Consider the following 24,764-nt stretch of genomic DNA (forward strand, 5'->3'; position numbering starts at 1 on the left):
CCAACAGTGTTGTGACCTTAAGAAGGAAAATGAAAATAGTACATGGAGAGACAATGTCTCTGGTGGAAGGTGACATTTGGTGAAAGATATTTAGTAAGACACAGAGTAATTGTTAAAGCTGGTATAGGTCAGGAAAACAGTCTTTGTCATAGGGGATGTGCACAAAAGCAAAAATTTTTCTTCATTCTAATTAAAAAGCAATTACAATAGAGGCCTTGTTAAGCATAAAATATTATTGTAAAAATGGTATCCTTAATAGTTTTTGAGTGATCAATGTGTGCCAGTATATGCTAAGTGTTTTATATAATTGTTTAGTTCATAGCCACATGGCAACTTAGTAACATATTTGGTATTTCCATTATATGAATCAGAAAATTGAAGCTGAGGAGGGTACACAATAACTCACATCATACATGGTGAATAGCGGAGAGGAAGCTAACCCAATTTTTTTATCCTCCAAGAACTCATTCTATGAATAATCATATGTTTTTAACTAATTAAAAGCTTAAGGGAGGCATCCATAAAAATACCAGTGTACATAACACAGCTGGATCTAGGATGTATTTTCTTAGTCAGGTATGTACTGGTAGCCCTTTATATGTCCAGTATCTTGCAACAAAAGAAATTCACCTTCAATTCAGTGAAGATAACTTTAGTGCTTTCTCCAAGAGTTTATAAAGGTACATAATGTATGAGAAAAAAAGTACTATATGAGTTTGTAAAACATAACATTCAAATTATTAAATGTAAACTATCCATATGTTGATTCTAAAATGATTAGGACTACAGGATTTTTTGAAAATAATAATAAATTTCTAAAATCCATGTAGAAAATATATCTAATGATAGCATATATAACAATATTTATTATTTAGAACAGCAATGATACTATATCTGTATCGTGATTATATCTACATAATATATATTTAGTGTATATTTGTTATTTTATACATACATAAAATATCTGTATGTATATATGCCTAGTTTGTAGAATACAAAATACTTACGGTCTCACCGTGTTATGTTATTTAGACGTGCTTACATGTTTTAACTTTCTTTACATAAAATATTCATGTAACTGTAGTTGGCATATGCATTAGTTGAGATAGCTTGTTTGCAGTTGACTCATTCTTCAGTTCATCAAAGAAAAAGAGAGTTGTGCCATTGGAAAAGCAGGGAAGAGCAAGATATCTTGTTTAATGACATTGCTCTAAAGAAAGTAGTAGCTTCTGTGTCTACTGCTGTGACTAAGAATATCTTAGAATTTAAGTTGTTGCCATAGAAATTTATTGTTTAACCATCTTTCTATGTTAGCCCAAAAGGAAACTGGAATAGCTAGTCTAGCATTAATGTAAGAAAATTATTTTCTCTTAAGTCAGTATTTACATTACATGTAATTAGAATTGAAAAGTATTTTAACATGTTAAAATTTCACTGGGATTCCAAAGATAGTTTGTTAATTTAGCTTTCTCAGTTGTTGAATGACTATTCTTCATATGTATGGAGAGGTGTATGGATTTAAAAGAATAAGCATGGAGGTATGGGTTTGTATGGAATATTAAATGTATGGATTTCTAATTCAGCATTTATGCTAATTTATAAATACTGTATTTATATGTTGCTCTAAGAAAAATTGAAATATAAAATTGCTAAATTCTTAATTTTAGCATGTATTATCTTTTAGTTCATTTAACCTCTTATCTGAATCTATTAAAAAGCAATATATTATTTATGTTTTTGAAAGGCAAGCACTGTGTGAACCATCGCATATTGTAGATGCATACTCAAATTTTTAAAGTTTGTGATTTGTTTTAATGTGGCCCTGAACCACAAAAAAGGGGCTAAATTAAAATATTTGGATCTGTATTGTGGCACAGAATGTTAAGCTTGTGCATCCTGGCATTCCATATTGGAGTGCTGGTTGGAGTTATGGCTGCTCTGCTTCCAATCCAACTCCCTAATAATGTGCCAAGAAGAGTAATAGATAATGGCCTAAGTGATTGGGCCCTGGACCACCCACATGGGAGACAAGAATGGAATTTTAGGCTCCTGGCTTAGGCTTGGCCCAGCCTTGGCCATTGTGGCCATTGGCGGAGTGAACCAGTAGGTGGATGATCTCTCTCTCTCTCTCTCTCTCTCCCTCTCTGTGTGTGTGTATGTATCCCTCTTCCCCCTCTATCTGTCTCTCTCCCCATCTACCACTTCTTCTCTGTCACATTGTCTTTGAAATAAATAAATATTTAGAAATAAATAAGTAGTTATTTTCATAGAATCCCCAAGCATTTTAATCAATAGTGATGAGAAATGTCATTTTAGAAACAACTGTATAGAACATGCAAGATTTTCTTCATGGTGTTGATATTTAAACACATGTCATTAAGTGACTCAAAAATACACAAACTACAGAAAAAACATGAAATATGAATCAATACTGACTCTGTTGTGATCTATCAAAGTTTGATTAGATTTCTAAAAAAAGTGAATAAAAAAGATAGTAACAGATTAAGGTATAAGAACTAAATTTTTTAAATGAAATGGACCACTGAAGAAATAATCTTTGAATATTAAAGCTCATGGTACCAATTTTGACTCAATTGACTATCAATTTAAGTTAATTGCATTAGATTTCAATTATGCAATTAATGACTGTTCCTCTATTTGCTAAACATATATTATGTTACACAATTGAAATATATTTATCATTATTTGTAATACTTGAATTTTATGCAAAGCAGTCTGGTGGAGAATTACCTAATAATTTGAAGAACTTGAATTTATTAGACTTATTAATAACACTTATTGGGAATTTGCTGCATGAAAAATAAAGTCCTCATTTCACAGGCACATGGGGACTGGTTCTGTATCACTGCAGATTCCAAAGTCCAAGGATGCTCAAGTTTTTTTTTTTTTTTTTTTTTTTTTTTTTTTTTGACAGGCAGAATGGACAGTGAGAGAGAGAGAGACAGAGAGAAAGGTCTTCCTTTTCCGTTGGTTCACCCCCAAATGTTCACTGTGGCCGGCGCACTGAGGCCTGCACACTGTGCTGATCAGAAGCCAGGAGCCAGGTGCTTCTCCTGGTCTCCCATGCGGGTGCAGGGCCCAAGCACTTGGGCCATCCTCCACTGCACTTCTGGGCCATAGCAGAGAGCTGGATTGGAAGAGGGGCAACTGGGACAGAATCTGGCACCCTGACCAGGACTAGAGCCCGGTGTGTAGGCGGCGCCGCAGGCGGAGGATTAGCCTATTGAGCCGCGGCGCCGGCCAACTGCTCAAGTTCCTTCTATAAAATGGACTAGTGCTCTTATTTTCATAGAACCTAAACCTGTTTTCCTATATTCCTTAAATCATCTCCAGATTATTCATAATACTTACTAAAATGAAAGTGATATGTAAACAGTCACTATGCTCTATTATTGAGGAAATAGTAACAAAAATAATGCAAACAATGTTGTTTTAAAATACTTTTGAGATCCCATTGGTTGGGTCCACAGATGTATTCTCGGTCCATTTGAAAGGTCCACTACATTATAAAAGGTCTCTTGAGAAAAAGAAAATACAGCAGTTCTAACTTCAAGTGGTCTGTAACCTACAAAGGTGAGATATATGTATATTACATGATTTTAATTATAAAATAATAGTGTATATTTGGTAGTGTTTATAGAATGCCACTAGAAGATTTTGTTCCTTTAAAAAACTCAGTCTTTTAGCCATTTGGACAAGTGCAATCATGACATCAGTTTTATGAATTATAATGCAAAGTTGACAGATTAAGATAGTCACAGAGTTTTAAATAAAAGATTTACTTTAATTTTCTTGTTAGTTTTATCTTCTTTTCTTTCTGTAAAATAGGAATAATGCCGGCAACATTACAATTTCATAAGTCTTCTTATTGATCATTCTAAAATGAATGATCAAACAAGTTTTGTGTATGATTAATAATTTTTCAATTTAGTTATTTTGAAAAGCAAGTATTAGTTTAGAAGATAGAATAAAATATCTTCAGAAATAAAAGATCATCAGAAGTTTAAAGGATAGAAGCAGCTGTCTCTGGGCACTTACCTTTGATTTGTGCCATTGCTGTGAAAAGAACTGTATTACAGAAGCCTCAATATAGTATATATACTTTTGTAATTTTACTATAAAGATAATAATTCCCTTGCTATTTCTTGTTTAGTAAAATTTTATATTCATTTGTTTAGTAGTAACATCTAGATGCATAAGTCCAAAGGCTTAATGAGAAGAGAGCAGTAAGTAAAGTCATCCATTTACTCACTTGGATGTCTTATTTCCTTTGCTTCTAACTCCATTTCTTACTTGGCAGAAGAATACAGGAAGGAAACATTCCCAGCTGCAGCATATCGATAGAAAAAGTCAATATATAGTGATAAATGAAAGTGCCTCAAACACAAATGATAAATGGCCACTCCACGGCACTATCAAAGATACAATATCTGCCTTCCAACAAAGGAGGACATGTGGAAATGGGCCACTATTACCATAAACAATAATGACTCTTACCAGATTCCATAACGTTTATTGTGCACTTTTCCTTTTTAAATCAATATCTTGCTTAACATTTCCAAGCTGCATACAAAATGAGAATGCACATTATAATCATAGTAATATGATTTGAATAATTTTATGTATACATACATAGAACTTATTGCCTGTTCCCTAAAATAATAGAATTGCAAAATAGAATTTAAAACTGTGCCATCGCCTATACATTATACTACAAACCACACATTTTTGGTAAAGGTATTTTTATTTATTAAGATAACTGTTTTATATAGTTAAATTATTGTATCTAAACTACTTTTCATGTGAGATATGAAATGGTACATACAATATAGCTACTAAAATTCATTTATGGGTTTTTTTTTGGTAAATTTTATAGATAATACGATTCAGCTATAAATCCAAATAACTGTAGGTCTTTGGAAATATTTAGGATCTGTGTTTTTTTTGGTATCTTATTCATCAAATTGTTGGGTATGGCTTTGTTACAACTGAGTCAGAAACTAGTGTTAGCGAACTTCTCAAAGTTCTTCAATAATGAATGTAAATCAGTTTAACTAGGTACCAGATGACTCCAAGGGACTGAAATCCTTAACACAGAGAATGATGGTGTTAATTCCTTTTGTTTACAGAATGACTGTCTCAATGGTTTTCACCATCTCAACATGTGCTTTTAATGGGAAAGATAACTCACAATATTTTTCTTGGTCAAAAAAAGTTTCATTTTTAATTTTTAACCAAAGCTTTGCTGGGGTAGCATTTGTCATTTTGACCATAACCATCAGTTCCAATAATCACATTTCATGTTGAAATAGTTATATATTCATACATAATAAACAGGATATTCCAGGTTAGTTTATATCTTGTAGTATAAATTATGAGAAACAAGTCCAGAAGCAAAGAAACTAACAGCTGGAAACAGCAACAATCCACATTTGAATTACATGGAATACCATATTAGTGTTACAATTTAAATTGTGTAACATTATATTTAGAAGAAAGTCAAATCTGAGCTCTTTTGATCATTATTTGTATGAGCATAACATCACTAATAGGCAGCCAAAAATACTTATATCAACAGCTTTATAAAATAGAGCATTTTTCAGCATTTTCATAAGAATGGCTAATATCATGCCTATTAAATTTCCATCACTGCAAGACTGATTATTCACTTAATGAGTAATTAAATATATAAACTTGAAACAGGCCTAGTTTGGTTTATAAATGATGTTACTTTAGATTGTAATATAATACACCAGTCTGATGTATTTGAAGAAGAGAAATTTCAATCCATATTTATGTTGTCTTTTAAATCGTGCTTGACACATTTTCACTACAACACTCACAAGAAAGAAGGTTCTTCAGTACTAATACAAGGGTCAGTGATACATGTACCACACAGCTAAAGGCATCTCAAGAATTTCACATAGCATTGTTTTCAGGCAGACACATCCTAACCATGCCAAATTCAGAAAATAAAAAAGGAAAGGAGACAAGGATAATGTTAGTAATTTTACCTTGATTGTTTCAATAAATATTTACTGATCACATACTGTATGTGAGACACTTATGCAGAGGTTCTAAAATTGCACAGAACAAACAGATTTCTGCTCATTTGAAGTTATACTTTGAAAGAAATTACAGAATGTGAAAAAACTAAACATGAATAATGAAGAGCTATGAATTAAATAAAATGAAGAAGGTAGTGCACAATTATAGAGAAACAGGTATTTGAAATGTGGAGCAAGAGAGATTCTGGGAAATGAATCACCCAGTTTAAAGCATTCTAACTTTTAAGTGAGTGTGAGATGGTTGAGGATTAGGAAGAAGGCCACAATGGCAAGGATCAGGCATGGGCAGGCTCAAAACTGGAGAAACTGAGTGAAGAAGCCAGATAGTGCTTCATAAACTATAGCAAAGAATTTAAATTTTTATTTCACATGTAACAAAGTTTTGAGGTGGTCACTGATATCATGTAGGCAGTATATCTAAAGAAAAATTTTGTCTTACTTACAAGGTAACTACAGAGAGAAAAAATAGTTTTGTCAGTTTATTTACTTATTTATTTTTGGCTTTATCAACCCATTTGATGGTGGTGTCTCTTATTGAGAAAAGAATGCTGGAGTGTACACGTTATAGATTATAGAGTTTAACATAATAAATCTGAGCTGTTTTTCATGTTCTGTTTAATTTGCTGAACATGGGAATATAGTTCTCTGGGAGAGCTTAAGAAATAAAACATAAACTTTGAATTCAATATATCCTTTTATGGATGGATGTATTTTATGGATTAAAAACTTGGTATTTGGATGAAGTATATGTTACCTTTAGGGCAAACTTATTGAAAATTGAATGTTAACATGTTAAACAAAATTGACATAGATGAGGTATGAAATATGTGTTATGTCTGTATTATCTGTAGTGTTCTTTCAAACCAGAAAGTTATAGTTAAAACCTAGTGAAATATTATTTTCTGAAAATCAATTAAAAACAGAATAAATGTATAACAATAATTTGAGGCAAGAAGGTACAATGTAAAGCTGAAACTGAAAGGTTTACACTGTTTTACTTAGCATATTTCTGAATTAGAATGAAGCAATTAATCTTATCCATTAAAACCAACAAAAGGCATATTTTTTCTAAGGAGAAAATATTTCTGGGAAAGGAAGGTTAACATTTACAATATATAATAAGACAATAATGAGTTTACAATATTTATTCAGTAAAGTAAAAGTTGGCATCTTCATTGGAAGTTTTTTGCAGCTTTTGTTTTTATTTGTTTTATCTTTGCTAGTAAACAATATTGTGGTCTATCTATTTACAACCCTACATCAAAATTTGGTATTTAATCCAACCATTGAGTAGACAGGGCAATTTTTTTTTAAATCACATTTTTTTTCATAGAACCATTTATCTGCACATACCATTCAGCTCACTGTCACTAATTGTCTCTAATCCTTAACAACTTAAGTATAATTGAGCTTAATCTTCTAAGTAAATTGTGATTACTGTTGCTTTTATCTTAGTACTGCTGTAATTCCAATATTAGTTTTTCGTATTGTACAAGGGTAGTTTTCCTGCTCATGAGGCTCTGAGTGCTTCTGTTATTTCTGCTGGGTATAATGTCACATTGTAAATACCCCAGTTATTTTTAAAAGGAAAGTTAAAAGCTGAATTAGAGCACTGATCTGGTTTACACAATATCCCTTAAGATGTTCTGGAGTTTTACGTTCTTGGGATCACTTAAAGGGGTCACAAAAATGAATATATAGTAAAAGGGTCTGGATTACATTCTTTACTAACTAGTTTTTTAGTCTTTTAGGCAAGGCTCTTAAATCTAATGAACTTCTAGTTTTCATATCTAAAGTGAGACTTTGGACTAGAACAAAGTTGTCAGAAAGCGTTTTTTTGTAAAGGGTCAGATAATAGCTATTTCAACTTTATGGGGTAAGATACAAAGTCTAGGACTTCAAACAGCCAGTAAGTATGAGAGCACTTCAAAAAGTTTGTTGGCAAAAAAAAAATTCAAAAAGTTTTTGTTGCAAGAATTTTTGAAATCAGTGCAAAAGTTTTTTCTAAATATGTGTTATCCATGAAGTTTTTGAAAACTACTTGAATATATGTATTTCTGTATTTTGTTTATTATACATAAGAGCTCAAATTGATGTATAAACATTTTATTGACAAATTTCCTAATTATATTGACATTGAAATTTGAATTTCATATAATTTTTATGTGACAAAATATTATTTTGGTAATTTTTCAAGCATTTCAAAACATAAGCATTCTCAGCTTAGAAGAGCATAAACTAAGGAGCAGAACTGAGCTGATCTGAGGGTAGGTAGATGCCAGTGCTTGCCATGGATCAACCCTAAGCTACTCTAATTTAACTCAAATTTAACTTTTATTGCATATTCCTTAAAGTATCTCCAAAATATTTTGCTTCTGAAAATCAAATAGAATCTTAAAAATTAAGTGGGGTATTTCTATAAGTCTTTTCCACTCAGTTTACAGACTTTTAGCAAATTATGCAGATTAATTTTACCAAAATATAATTATTATAAATATAAACAAAATAGACCAGGAATAAAATAATGCTTATGAAGAAAGTGATAATGATTAACCATGCTTGATCAAGAGTTATTATAGTGATTGAGTCCCATTCTCATTATCTAGACTGTATCAATTCTATTCCTGGTTCTGGAAATGATCAATTTTGTGAACATGATCAAGTTAGTAACTTTATGGCATTTTAATTTTCTTACCTACAAAGGCTAAATAAAAATAATATTACCTGCCTCATAGCCATGCCTTGTGTATGTAATATGAACATGAATATGAACCTTTAATGAATGAGGTGATACAATTTAAATACTCAAAAGAGGTTGTGATACATTCTTAACTTTCAGAAAGCATTAGCTATTTGCAGTGAATATCTATTATATAAATTATTTCATATTATTCTCAAAACTATATTTTAGACAATTTTTAAAAATCACATTCCACAGATAAAGAATCTGAAGATCAGAAAGCAACTGGCTGAGAGTACAATGTTAGATGGCAGAAACAAGATTCAAAGCCAGATCTGAGGGACTTAAAAACAAATGTATTTTAACCACATAACTGAGTATTTGAGGAAAGTTTTTGAGTGTGTCTCCAGCTCAACATTCTGTGACTTTTTAAAATGACATCCACATCATCCTTCTCTGGGATTACAGGAAAGCTATCTTGTCATGTTTCTCTATCCCATAACCACCTTGAAGTAAATTAAGTGATTTTTAAAAAAGCATTAATACAAATAAGTTCACAGTCCCCAGCTAGTTCTATATATTGAACAGTAACAAACATTCTAAAATTTCATTTTTCTTCCTCATGTGCCTGTACCAAATAGGCTTCTTTTAAATCTCTCCATGGTGGTTGATTTCAGGTAATATACAGAAGGAAATGATTTAAGAAAAAAAATAAGCTCATGCAATATATCACTATTATGAAAAATGGATTCTAAGAATGTGATACTTACATTTTATAATAGCACCAAAGACTCTTGTATCAAAGAACTTTTAAACCTCGCATTCCAGTGGTGATGTTGGACAGGAACGATGTATCTGAGTGCCTTACATTACATGTAACTAAAAAAGTAAGGAGTCAATTCACCTTTTTTTGTTTTAGATCAAAAGATATTTAAAAATTTCTTTTACTAAACATTTCATAAATTTTACTCATCTGAAAATTGTACATATTTACAGGGTATGATATGATATTTTAGTATACATACATATAGTAGAAAATTAATCAATCTTGAATAACATAGCTGTCATCAGACTATATATACTTTTTATAGTAAGAAATCTTTTTTAAAAGATTTATTTATTTATTTGAAAGTCAGAGTTACAAATGGAGAGAGAGAGCTTCCATCTTCTGGTTCACTCCTCAGATGGCTTCAAAGACCAGGGCTGGGTCAGGTTGAAGCCAGGAGTCTGGAACTTCCTCCAAGTTTCCCAAGTGGATGGTAGGGGCCCAAATACTTCTTCTGTTGCTTTTTTGAGGCCATTAGCAGGGAGCTAGATTGGAAGTAGAGCAGCTGGGTCCCAACTCAGCACTCATATGCAATGCTGGTGTTTCAGGCGACAGGTTAACCTACTATGCTAGAGCACCAGGCCCCAAGAAATCTGAAAAATCTATTCTCTTCCATGAACTCAGAACACAACAGTGGAGCATTTTTTTTGTTGTTGTTGTTCTTTGTAGTATACACTTAGAAGTGTAATTTAGACTTGCGTTTGTATAACACATTTATCTCAAACCAAATCATTTGTAGAATTAAAGCATCTATTGTATTGACAGAGTCCTCAATGAGTTTTCTTTTCCTGACAATTACCTATTGTTGCATTCATATTATTACTGCAATTATGCTCACTTCGGTAGCACATATATTATTACTGCAATCATATTAATATTTCATGTCATTTTGATTTTCCTTATTGAAGGTGAAGTGTGCAAAATTGTCAAAAAAAATTTTTAGAATAGATAGTATTCTTTGTTTAGAATGGATAGTATGACATGCCCTCTCATGGCTTACTTCTTGAAAGCTGCAGTTACGGAGAGGGAGATGCACAGGCAGAGAGAGAAGCCTTCTGTCCACTGGTTCACTCCCCAAATGATGGCAATGGATAGAACTGGGCCAGTGCAAAGCCAGGAGTCGGGTTCTTCTTTCAGGTCACCCATCTGGGTGCAGAGGTCCAAGAACTTGGGCCATCCTCTGCTGCTTCTTCAAGTGCATTAGTGGGGAGCTGGATCAGAAGTGGAGCAGCTGGGTCACGAATCATCACGCATATGGGATGCCGGTGCAGCCAGCAGCAGCTCAACCACCTATGCCACAGTGTCAACTCTCCATGGCAAGCTTCTAATACCATATGTGTTGACTCTGCAATGTATAGAACTACTGCCCATGATTCCAAAGGTTTAAAAGATATCAAAAACTGTGGCTCCACAGAAAGACAAATACTTCATGTTTGCATTTATATATGGAACTTTAAAAATTGATCTCATGAAAATAGAATTGTGTTTACTAGAGACTTGGAGAAGGCATGGGTGAAAAGGATGGAGAAAAGATGGTTAATTTGCACAGAGGTACTGTTGGATTGGGCAATAAATTTTGTGCTCAATAGCACAGCAGGGTAACTACAGTTAATAATATTTCACTTTGTATTTCTTTTTTTAACTTTTATTTAGTAAATATAATTTTTCAAAGTACAGTTTATGGATTACAATGGCTTTCCCCACAATAACTTCCCTCTCACCTGTACCCCTCACATCTCCCACTCCCTCTCCGATTCCATTCACATCAAGATTCATCTTCAATTATCTTTATATACAAAAGATCTATTTAGTATATATTAAGTAATAATTTCATCGGTTTGCACCCAAACACAACATAAAGTGTAAAATACTGTTTGAGTACTAGTTATAGCATTAATTCACATTGGACAACACATTAAGGACAGAGATCCCACATAAGGAGTAAGAACACAGTGACTCCTGTTGTTGACTTAATAATTTGACACTCTTGTTTATGGCATCAGTAATCTCCCTAGGCTCTAGTCATGAGTTGCCAAGGCTATGGAAGCCTCTTGAGTTTGCTGACTTGGATCTTATTTAGACAAGGTCACAGTCAAAGTGGAAGTTCTCTCCTCCCTTCAGAGAAATGTACCTCCTTCTTTGATAGACCATTCTTTCTACTGGGATCTCACTTGCAGAGATCTTTCATTTAGGTCCTCTTTTTTATTTTTTCCAGAGTATCTTGGCTTACCATGCCTAAAATACTCTCATGGGCTCTTCAGCCAGATCTGAGTGCCTTAAGGGCTGATTCTGATGTCCGAGTGCTGTTTAGGAGATCTGCCATTCTACAAGTCTGCTGTGTATCCCACTTCCCATGTTGGATCATTCTCTCCCTTTTTGATTCCAACAGTTAGTATTCGCAGACACTAGTCTTGTTTGTGTGATCCCTTTGACTCTTAGACCTCTGTAATCAACACACATTTATTCTTAGGTGTTTAAATTTTAACTGAAAAGTAATCCCTGTTAAATATAAGAGTGGGAATAATAGAGGGAGGAGATGTACAATTTGGGACATGCTCAATCGGACTTGCCCCAAATGTGGAGTAGAAATGTGCCAGGGGATTCCAATACAATCCCATCAAGATTGCATGTACCAATGTCATCTCACTAGTTCAAGTGATCAATTTCAATTCACAATTGATCACACTGATAGGTCTAAGAGTCAAAGGTCACTTTGTATTTCAAAAAACCTAGTAGAGTGGATTTAGAATGTTTCCAACACAGAGATATGATGTGTTTGATACGATATATATGTGCTTACCTTTATCTGATCTTTATATATTGTAAATATGCATTAAAATATCACAATATGCCTACAAATGTGTATAATTATTATGACAATTATTTTTTAACTAAAAATACAAAAATTGTGTACTACAAATAGTAATTCTTGATTTTAGAACTTGGAGAAAGACTGTAACTGAAGGGAGAATCCTTACACTAGGACCTGACAAATTCCAAGAAATGCTCTGAACTTGTGAGAAATTTATTATATGTTTCTTATGCTTATTGGCCTTACAACCCTTTACTCTCCCGTCAACCATACTATATTTAGTTATTGATGTTCTGAGATGATTATTTAGAATTACAGCCAATAAAATATCATTTAAATACCTAATATAGGTGAAAGGCAAAATGACAATAAAATAAACTGACATTGTAGGACTGAATTCATTAAATTCTAGAAAACACATCAAGGATCAATTGCTTCTGAAAAGAAGACTAATGATCAAAGTGAAATAATAATAAAATAAAAAGAAACCACAGCATTTGTTTTCTGGAGCTTTCAGGCATTTCTAAGTCCAGTGATTTGCCATTTGCCATGAAGAAATTGGCCTTTCTTCAATTGTGCCATCTGTTGTAGCACAGGATCATATCACTACTTTATGACCAAGCAGTTTAAGATAGCTCATTTCAGGAAATATAGAACCCTCCATTGGACATATTTTCTTCATTAATCCTGTCCTGGAAGAATCACATACTTTGTCCAATTTCATAGGAAAAAAAATTGGCTCAAATGCTGTGCATTTTAGAATAGTGAACAATTAACATTTACCTCCTTTCCCCTTCTCTGTAATGAGCTGTCTTTTCCACACATGAGCATCATAAGCTTACTAAATAAAATCTTACTAATTATAAACTGATTTTCCTACTCAACTTTGCAAGCAAGTTTATTCACTCTAATTTAGTGTCTTAAAAACTGGCTGATTTTCAATCTGAACTTATTTAGAAACATACTTAATGAAACAAAAGGTCAATTTATTCTTATTTACTACTGCTTTTTTAAATCAATAAGCAATTCCTGCATGTCAAAGAATTCACTTCTCGCTTCATTTAAAATAACTTACACTTTCTTATGCTCTCAGTGATAAATAGGTATTTCTGAATATTTAAATATCTGGACACTTCAAATTCATTTCAAAGATTAAGTTCTCCCTGAGCAAGTCTCATGTCTTATACATCCTTTATGCTCTATGCTTATTTAGAGAATAATAGATGATCAATGTTACTGGACTGAATGAACATTTATAAAAATATTTATGCTTTAAATATAGGTTAAAATGGCATGGAAATCATTGTTTTCAGAACCCACATTCTTTCTGAATCTAATACTTTATAACCTACAAAGCATGTTGTAAGTTACTGTTTCCATTCATTGGTCTACTATAAAAACAAAGGTGATTAGATTTCAAAGAAGGCTTACAACTTTGTGTTTTTGATGTCAATAATATTTTATATGTAGAAAAATATGTATATATATATAATATTAGATGTACATAAAAGCAAATAATTCAGCATGCTTCAATTCACCAAGACATGGGACCATAAAGAAATATTTCAAAAAAGCCTACTGGACTCTATCCAGAAACATTTCTTCAGCCACATCACTACACACCTTACAGTCTATGAGTAAGGACAGTAGTAACAAAATCTCAGGGCAAACGGACTCAGGAAAGATAGAATGGTACAAAGCAACACTGCACATATAGGCCTATATTGTAAAATGGAGAAACATTGTATTTTTTTTCTAATTTGCAATCTAAGTATGAGAAGGAAAATTGTACATTTTCATACTTTGTTGAATGAATGAAGTAAGAACTTATAGATTTACTACTACTTATTAAAAGTCAGGATTAGTACAAATGTTTTACTCATAAAATTTGCCAATACATATGATAAAATGTTAAAATAAGGGTCAAGAATAGTTGCAGGTAAGACTTTAGTTTCTTAGATGATTTTGAAACTTAAACTTTCTTTTAAAATATTTACTTAGAATTATTAGTTCATATTAAACACAATTAAATTTTGTTCTAAATTACATAAGCCTAATGGGAATTAGTTATTCAGCATTGAATTACTCTTCTTGATAATATTTTGTAATACTTATGTTGTAAAAATAACTGTCTTCTTATTCATAATTATTAATTATAATTTTTAAATTACACAGTTTAATGTTTTAAAAAAATAATTTGTAAAATTACTTAAGGCATAAAATACTTTGCTCCATTTCTATATGTGTTTCCCAGAGCAGGATGCAAGAGAATCTTCCCTCACTACACTAAGAAAAGCTTGACATTATAATTCTACTGATTATGAGGAGAAAAAAATGAATGTCTGTTGTTTAGATACAGAAGACACATTTTAAATTGGATTATTTGATTCTATGAGACTATAGATGATTTGAATCACATTATTTTAGCATGTAACATTATGGCATGCATATTTCATCATTAGTCTATATTAATGAAAGTACAACTCTTTCTAAAGATTATTTATTCTGTTGGTTTAGTTTAGTTAGTGAAATGCATGTTTGAGCTATATTTTCACTTAGATAAGGCATAGTTTAGTTTTGAATTTGGAATAATAATTATTATAAATTTGCATACATAGTATTTATTATGTCTTCTCATGTTTATTATTCACAATGAACCTGAGGCCTAGAAGACTGATTCAGAACATGGCTCTATATTCTGTCATATTAAGAGTAGTTGTATAATTAATCACAAATCATCTTTTAAGGAAATCCTAAACTTGTTATCTTTAAACTCAAAGAAACAGATGAGCAACTCCCAATATGTCTATGCTTCAGTTCATACTGAACCCAACCTTGAGAATGAAGAAATTATTATCTAAAGATAGGCAGTGTCAAATTGAAGACACTTATTATGGTACTCTAAAAATGTGCACAGGGTTAAAATCTATCACCCTGAGACATTAGTCAGGAAACCTGCAGCTAATGGGAACCCTCAGTTTGACTAATTGTTGGCATTAAGAAAGGAATTTCAAGGTCTATTAAGAAGGAAAATGAAAACTCAAGCACATATGTGGTTTAGAGCGCATAGTGAAGTCTGCCAAGGACATGGACAAAAGGTGACGAACAAAAACAAAAGAAAAAGTTGCAAAGATGTTTTTTAGAAGGTCAAGTGCTACAAGAGGGACAGAAAATAGCCAGGGAAGACCATGAGAGCAGCTTGATCTACGGTTGCAGAGGATTATTCCAAAGAACGATATGTGTCTTTTCTGATCCCTTAGGAAAACACACTGATGTTATTTTGTATTTAAAAATCGAATGTTGGGGCTAATGCTGTGGCATGACAGGTTAAGCCACTTCCTGAATGCCAGTATCCTATACAGCCATGGGTTTTGAGTCTCGGCTGGTCCACTTCCCATCTGGGAAAATAGCGGAAGATGGCCCAAGTCCTTGGGCCCCTGCACCCACTTGGGAGATGAGATAAAATCTTGTGGCTCTTGGCCTCTAACTTCTTGGGCTCTCGCCCAGCCTCTGCCTATTGTGGCCATTTCAGGAGCAAAACAGCAGATGGAAGATCTCTTTTTCCATCCATCCCCCTGCCTCTGTAACTCAGCTTTTCAAATAGATAAAATAAATATTTAAAAAATTGATTGTATTCTCAGAATAGAAAAAAACTGTGTATTCCATTAAGCAGGAAATAGTATTGATATCGTTATTTTTATATTGTATTTCATTAAAGGCATTCCTAACCGTCAATTATATACAGTTATACAGATATAACTTAAAAAATTCTGTGAGACTCCAGACCTTTTGATTGTAAATAGATACAATTTTTAAAACTTATTTATTTATTTTGAGAGGCAGAGACACTGGCCAAAATGAGGGAGATCTACCATCTCCAGGATCTTTCTCCAGATGTTCAAGAATTGGAACTCAATTCAGGTGTTCCATGTGGGTATCAGGAACACCACTCCTTGAACCATCACCTGCTGCTTCTCAGGATCTGCATTACCAGGAACCTGGAATCAAGAGCAAAGCCATGCTTAAATCCAGGAACTCTGAAATAGGTTGCAGTTATCCTAATACCATCTTAATCCCTCCACAAAACACCTGCCACCGATAGAAAATTTTGTGCCCATGTATTAGTGAACTAGACCGATGAGGAGAATTTCTAGGGTGATGATGGATATTAAATTAGGATACTAAAATAGCAACTTTTTTTTCTATTACTCAATTTAAATCTTTATAAACTCAGAATATGTTCTAATATTAAATTGGTTATTAAATATAATAATATAACAATTTAACATTTGAGGTCACAAAACAAAATAAAATATGGGTACTATGTTTTTTTTCATTTTCAATTCTCTTTATATACAGAAGATCAGTTTAGCATACATTAAGTAAAGATTTCAACAGTTTGCTCCCACACAGAAACATAAAGTGAAAAATAATAGATGATTTTTTTTAAATGATGATGAAATCAGATCAGACCTATTGTCATGTTTAATCCCAGCGAGAGTCAAGTTGGGAATTGATAATTTCTTCTTCTTTTTTTTTTTTAACAGAAGATCAGTTTAGTATACATTAAGTAAAGATTTCAACAGTTTGCACCCCCATAGAATCACAAAGTGAAATATACTGTTTGAGTACTTGTTATAGCATTAAGCCTCAATGTACAGCACATTAAGGACAGAGATCCTACATGAGGAGTAAGTGCACAGTGACTCCTGTTGTTGACTTTACCAATTGACACTCCTGTTTATGGCATCAGTAATCTCCCTATGCACCAGTCATGATTTTCCAAGGCTATGGAAGCCCCTTGAGTTCTCTGACTCTTATCTTGTTTAGACAAGGTCATAGTCAAAGTGGAGGTTCTCTCCTCCCTTCAGAGAAAGGTACCTCCTTCTTTGAAGACCTGTTCTTTCCACTGGGATCTCACTCACAGAGATCTTTCATTTAGGTTTTTTTTTTTTTTTTTTTTTTTTTTTTTTTTTTTTCCCAGAGTGTCTTGGCTTTCCATGCCTGAAATACTCTCATGGGCTTTTCAGCCCAATCGGAATGCCTTTAGGGCTGATTCTGAGGCCAGAGTGCTGTTTAGGACATCCGCCATTCTATGAGTCTGCTGAGTATCTCGCTTCAAAATATGGGTACTATTTTGTAAATAGCATACATGGTTGATCAATAGAATTATTGAGAAACCAATATGCACAGACCACTATTTTGATAGTCACTGATATTTATAGACATTTAGTTCCAATTACAAGCAAATGAATATAATCTTTGCATAAAAAAGCACACTTGTAGCACTTTTATGTAGAGTTGAAAACACAGATAAATCCCTAAACACTCCCATGTTTGTTGTATAAGCAATACTAACTAACATTTGTGCTGAAACTTGCCAAAATGGGCCAAGGCATAGGAAAGAGGCCTATCACTTCTGTACATCATAGCTGTGTTTTATTAAATTGGCTTCATGATCTGCAATGATTCCTTCTTCTCCCAAATGCTGAAAGATACTTCTGTTAACAAGCATTTACTTAGCAAAAGGCAATGTGCTAGGTGGTGGACACAATATGATGAATCAGACAATTCAGACTCCCAAGGAATTCACATTCCAAGGCATTTCTTGTCAAAATGTCACTGTTGGGTGACCTGTGTGAAAATCCTCAGGGGTTGCTGTTTAAAGTGCAGATCCCTGTGCACTGTCTGAAACTTACTGATTCATATCTGATTTTCTGGAAAAGCCTATTTAAAAAACAACATCCTGCATTTTCTGTGGTATTCTAAGGTTTACTTGGAATATTGCTGAGCAATAGGCTCAATAGCAGAATTTTATTTTTATAATAATGAGTAATGTGGCAATAGATATACTCAAGGAATTACAAGCCTTGGGGAGAGACATGTGACCTGGAACAAACATCTAAGGCTGAAATTCATAGGAGGCTTTCTAACAGTGTATGTGCTATTTGAAATGGGGAATATCATAGTTGTTTTCTAGGCAACAGTTAATGTATAAACCATGGGAAGGAGATTAGCAAGAGACTGGTATCTGAAAGGAAATGCAAGAATTTGATTAGTTGAAGAGTAAATGATACCAGAAAGGGTATCTAGAACACGATTAAGCACCCACTCATTAACAGAGTTGAATGCTATGTTAAGGAAATTGGCTTGTCTTCTGCGTTTCAGTGGTATTGATATCCAAATGCAAATAGCATTAATTATTAATGAAACAAGTCCAGAGAGGGAGACAACACAGTATTTTTACCACTTACGCTTCTCTGCCCCATTGAGTCGTTGCCATGGGGAACTGAGACATAGAATTACCAGATCGGCCAGTCTTTCAAAAACGACTCAAAATTTTGTGTACTCATTAGAATCAAGTTCAGCTGCAAACAGGATATCATAAAGTAATAGTATTTAAGCATGAATGAAAATTTTAAAGAATTTCTATCTTTATTTTTCTCTCCCTTTCAACCACCTTCTCTCCTCCTTTCTTCCTTTCTCTCTCTCTCTCTCTCTCTCTCTTTTTCTTTCTTTCTCTCTCTCTCTCTCTCTCTCCCTCCCTCCCTCCCTTCCTTCCTTCTTCCTTCTTCCTTCTTTCTCTTTCTTTCATATGAAATTTTTTATCACTCACAGATTATTATGAGAATGCAGTCCTAGGCTGGAATATCTGTTCTGCTCCACCAAAATCATAGGAAGCCAGATTGTGTCTAGCTTAATCCTCCACCATCCCTGGGGTATAGTTCTCATTGTCAAGGCTCAATGTATCCAAACATCAGAGGAGCTGACCAGTACAGGGGAGAAGAGTATTGACATTTATATCAAGTTACTAGGCTCTCCATTGGATTCTACTTTATATATGCACACTTAGATTTGAGGTCGACAGTGGAATGGATTTTGTATTCTGTGTCACCATTTTTTGTAAAGATTTTATTATTATGGGTAACATACATAATGGATATTTTGGTTGACTAGTAGCATTTTGTATGACATTCCATTATACATGTAGCATTAAGTATCTATCTGTTTTATCAACTAACCTATTGCTTTGCATGATTAATATTATGATCATCAGAAAATAAAAATAGCTGAGTTATAGAGAGCTTTTTAGCTAATACTTTATATAGGAATATTTGGTTTGAGGAATCATCTTATGCTATTTAAGCACAGGGTAATCTGTTCAATATCTAAACAGGGGATATGCCCATCAATTTGTTGATTGTTTGGATTTGATGATTACATTGTAGGATAAAAGGAGAGAAATAATGAAAAATAGACTCCCGAGTTTCCAAGTCAATTTATTTGGCAGCTTAAGAGGTCACCAATTTGGACAAAATAATGCCTAAAGAATCACTGGTTTGTGGGAGAAGATGAGACATTTTTGTTCACGCTAAGTGATAACTCTGGTGGAATATTGTGGCTATTTTATCTTGAGACTGGCAGTAGGGGAGAGGTTTGGATTATAAATATAGACTCAGTAGTTAAAGCATATTGCAAGTAAAACTATTATCATAGATGAAATGATTCAGTCTATACAGAAGTAAATGTAAACTGAAAAGGGCAGTGACAATAGGCCTGGTAAAACTGTTCAAGGGCAGATGATCAGAATCATCATTAAAGTAAATTAGTAGAGTTGAAGGAAGTTAGATTATTAGTGCAGCAGATGTGCTATAGATGAATGTCCACTTCATTTGTTAACTAACAGTATGTCAAGTGTATTGACAAGTAAATGCAAAGTTGGAAGTGTGCATAAGTGGTTAATATAAAAAGTATTTTTGTGAAAATTGGATAAGTAAATACTGGAACAACTAGGTAGAAAATGAAGTCAAAGAAAAGTTGTTCAGTTTTAAGGGTAAATAACAAGTTGTTAAGGAAGAACAAGAAACACTATGAAGACTTTGAAGCTTCTTCAGTTAATGTAATGATTTCTTGAGCAAAGAAAAAAGGAACTATCCAAAGAATGGAAATTCTCTTTAAAGGAAGAAAATGTAAGGGTGATGCGAATGTGTGTAAGCTTTAGTTTTGGGAGTAGGAATTTGGAGAAGATTTTTCCTAACTAATACAATGTTCATAATTAACTTGTTTCTGTGAATAAAAGTGCAAAGCACAGATGGAAAGAATTCACTGAGAGATCTCAGGCTCCAGTTGAGTGAGGAAACAATGGTTTTGCAATGGTGCCAATTAGCAGAGGGATGTGTACATGTGTGTGTATGTGTGTTAGGCTGTGCCTTGAGAGCTAAATGAAGACACACACAAGATTGTGACCCAAATATGGGTTTGCTGATCAACCCAAATATTGGTTGAATCATAGTGATGCAGATGATCCAGATGATCTCAATATAGCACTATTCAGTGGCTAAATGGCTTATTACAAACTAGAGACAAAAGGATAGAAGAATAATTGTCATAGACAGGAATAGTCAAAATAATTAATTAAAGTCTGTTCTCCAGGAATTTGACAAACACGTTTGGAAGAAATGCATTTTTGGAGAAACTGAATGAGCTAAAGGTTTTAGTTAAAATGGTGGTGCTACGAATTAGATTTCTGAGCCGGAGTGCTCCTGGAACTAGAAGTCCTGGCTGAACTGAAGTAAAGGTGAAGGTCATAGGTATTTTTTATTCCTACAGGCATTTCACTGGTAGTTTGTTAGTTGCTACCCGAATGATTCCATGACCTTATATACATATATTATGCATATTATACAGATCAGGTTTTAGATTTTGGCATATAAACTATTTGTTGCTATATACTAAATGGTTATCTAAATTTCTTAAATTCTATTATCAGAATGGTAAAATAGAAATTACAAAGCTAATTTACCTTTTAAAGAATTCTTTGATGAGTAATAAAAAAAATCAAATTTCCTTGTCAGAATGTCATGGCAACTCATAGAGAACATTAGGAGTAGAAAGAGAAAGAGGGGTCTATTCTCCCTTTGGCCAATTGTAGAACACTGAATAGGTTGCTTCATACAGCCACTTTCATCTCAGGGATTAGTATGCAGGTCAACCTACAATCACTAAGACATGCAGAAGTTGTTGATGTTGACAGTGGTTTCACTTAGAGGTCACAGTCCTCTTTCTCAAGTTCCCCATCAACCAGAATTTGAAAAAACTTGAGAGAAATTACAAATAGTTTCTCACAGCAATTGGAAAATGTAAGAAAAAAGAGAGGAATATAAAATTATTTTGTTCTTTAAGGACCCTGTTTCTTCTATATTAAATGAAACAAATACATTGGCAATGCTTTCAAAAAAAAAAAAACAGTTTTCAAGAAACTTAGTATATTGTTTGCACATTTAAGCAACCATCTGTATACATTGCAATATTAAGCCTAATTTATTATACTTCTAAAGAAGAAATGAATAGCATAAAATCAGAATTTAAGGGTATCCCCAAAACATGTCGATGTAGTAAACTTCTTATCTTAAATGAGTATTTAAAATACTGGTATATGAATCAATAGTGGAAACTTATTTCTATCGTGACCTAGTTTTGATAAAGGCATGAAAAATTAGGAGTGTGACTGATGTCAGAAGTTTTAGATCACAAAGTAAGATAAAAAACCAAAACAAAAAATTACCAAATCAGCTATGTCCTGAGGATATCTGGGTGTCACTAATATATAAGGAAAATGAGCATGATTTTAAATGAGAGAGCTTGAAAAATAGTAAGCAGCTATGAAGGAGAAGAATGTGCAATTATACTCCAAAGACTGCTGAGTTATTTTTCTAAGATAATGCTTTCAACTCTGAAAAATATAACAAAATCAACTTTACAAATAATTTTCTTTGCCATCAACAATTTTCTAGACCAACTAGAATTTTTCTTTCAGTTGTTCAATATTTTTGTGGAACACATTATATTTCCTTGCAGGCCACATATTACAAAAATTAAAATATGCATAATATTTAATATATTGTTTTGTAGAATTCCATTATAACTATACATTTGGAAGATAACTTATGTATCACTTTAGATCAATTCCCTCATATTTAGATTTTAAACTAAAAAATTGTTTGCAAACCCCAAAAGCAGGATTCTTACATTGCTTCTAGTTTGATAGGCTCATTATAAGCTGAGTTTGTTTCTCTGAAGTGTAGGTGAAAAACAAGGGAGATGGAAGGATGAACAAAGGAATGTTCACTGGCCTCAAATTGTGATTTACAATTAAAGTCATTCATTGGTTTAGTTAAAAATATTTTGTATGCTGCTCATGTGGGGATAATAAGTTGTGAGGTAACATTTTTCATCTTAGTAGAACAAAGAAGAGTCTTCAGTGTTACTTAATAGGTATTGAAAATGCAAGATACAGTAGCAGTTACTTCTCAGAAAGGTAGAAGAAAATTTGTGTGTAACTGCAACTGATGTTTCAGTTCTTGGGAAATGATGGTTACAGGGGCAGAAGACCAGGATTTATATTATTTTTTTCCTTCTTATTCTCTCCCTCTACGTCAGCTGGTCCCAGAAGTCTACTCTGGTGGTGTTCAAGTGCTTCCAAACAGTCAGCCATGACTGGCTTTACCCTTGGTGGTTCCTGTTATTTTAGCATTCCAGTTTGATTTCTCATGTGCCAGGGTTAATTGCATTCATCCTTCTCAAGTTATTTCATTAAATTACTTATTGTCCCCCTAATAACAAAATAAACTCCACTACATTTTAGTGGTGCTCTGAATGATTTTGCAGATAGTAATATTTTAACACTCAAGTGACACATATCATGTGATGGCAAAAATTTTCAACTAGTCAATGTGAATATAATAAAACTTATTTTCCTGATTACAATAGATGTTTCCATTTACCAAAATCTGTCAAAAGAAAATTCAGATGTTTCAGTTTAATTTATTGAGTACTAATATTAAATTAGTAGCTGTTAATATATGAGTCAAGTAATCAAAAATTTAGATTGAACATAAAAGCTAAAAAAACATTTGTAGTAACAGTCATAATTACAATGACTGAATGTGTTATAAGGTTACTACAGAGAAAGTAGAAGAATTTCAAATATTGTAAAATAACCTGACCTACTTAAATTTTCATAGAGTGTGTTAGACAGAGATATGACAGAGAAGTCCTGACATCCAGAGAATTTCCTACTACTTTGAAATCATCAAAACTTTGTAAACCTGGAAAAAATAGTTTAATTCTGTATTTATAAAATTGTTATCTTTTATTTGAGAAACACACAAATGGTTTAAATAAAAATATATTGTTAGTAATTTCCTAAATAGATTAACATATGAATAATCCAGAAATGATTAAACACCAAAATCAATTTTGAGACTTCTTAAGGAAAAACCACTAAACTTGTTATTCAAAATGCCAATATGCCTCATATGAAACAGGTAATATGTTGTAACCTGTAGTTCTGCTCTAATAGTCATTTTTCAGCCTTCGTATGGTAACCATTGCTTGCTACACTAAAACAGCAAATAATATATTCAGCAACCTCATAAATTACAGCTATTATGATTATTGAAACCAATTTTAAAAATAAATACATACATATTTAGGTAATGATAATATATTCTCCAGAGTACTAAATTCCATACAGAATATTGTGATGCTGTTTTCAGACTTTCTTTCCAAAATTTTACTTACTTTTCAATATATATATATATATATATTGAAAAAATATATATGTATATATATACATATATACATATAATCAATATATATTGAAAATATTATACATATTGAAAATATATACATCACGGCCGGCGCCGTGGCTCACTAGGCTAATCCTCCTATTTGCGGCACCGGCTAGTGCCAGTTGGGGCACCGGATTCTGTCCCGGTTGCCCCTCTTCCAGGCCAGTTCTCTGCTGTGGCCAGGGAGTGCAGTGGAGGATGACCCAAGTGCTTGGGCCCTGCACCCCATGGGAGACCAGGAGAAGCACCTGGCTCCTGCTATCGGATCAGCGCAGTGTGCCGGCCGCAGGCGCCGGCCGCGGCGGCCATCGGAGGGTGAACCAATGGCAAAGGAAGACCTTTCTCTCTGTCTCTCTCTCTCACTGTCCACTCTGCCTGTCAAAAAAAAAAATATATATATATATATATACACACATCACATGTTTGACTCAGGTGTGTGTGTGTATGTGTATGTGTGTGTGTATGTGTGTGTGTTTGTGTCTCTGTGTTTTAGAAATGTTGCTGTTCCAGATAATTGATTTTTGATACTGACTTCTAGGTATTTCTATATGTTTGTTCCAAATCATTCAACTATTCTTGGTATTTGTGAAAATATATTTAAATATTTAAAAATGTCGCTTTGATGAAATAATATTATTATGTCTGTGATTTTTGGAAGGAATTCATTTATTAAAATAGTTTTTGATTTTATAATTTATAATTTCTGAAGTGATTAGTAATTCAT

Source organism: Oryctolagus cuniculus, chromosome 9 (genome assembly GCF_051225735.1).
Source record: "Oryctolagus cuniculus isolate XC-2025 breed Fujian yellow rabbit chromosome 9, ASM5122573v1, whole genome shotgun sequence".
Classification (NCBI taxonomy): Eukaryota; Metazoa; Chordata; class Mammalia; order Lagomorpha; family Leporidae; genus Oryctolagus; species Oryctolagus cuniculus.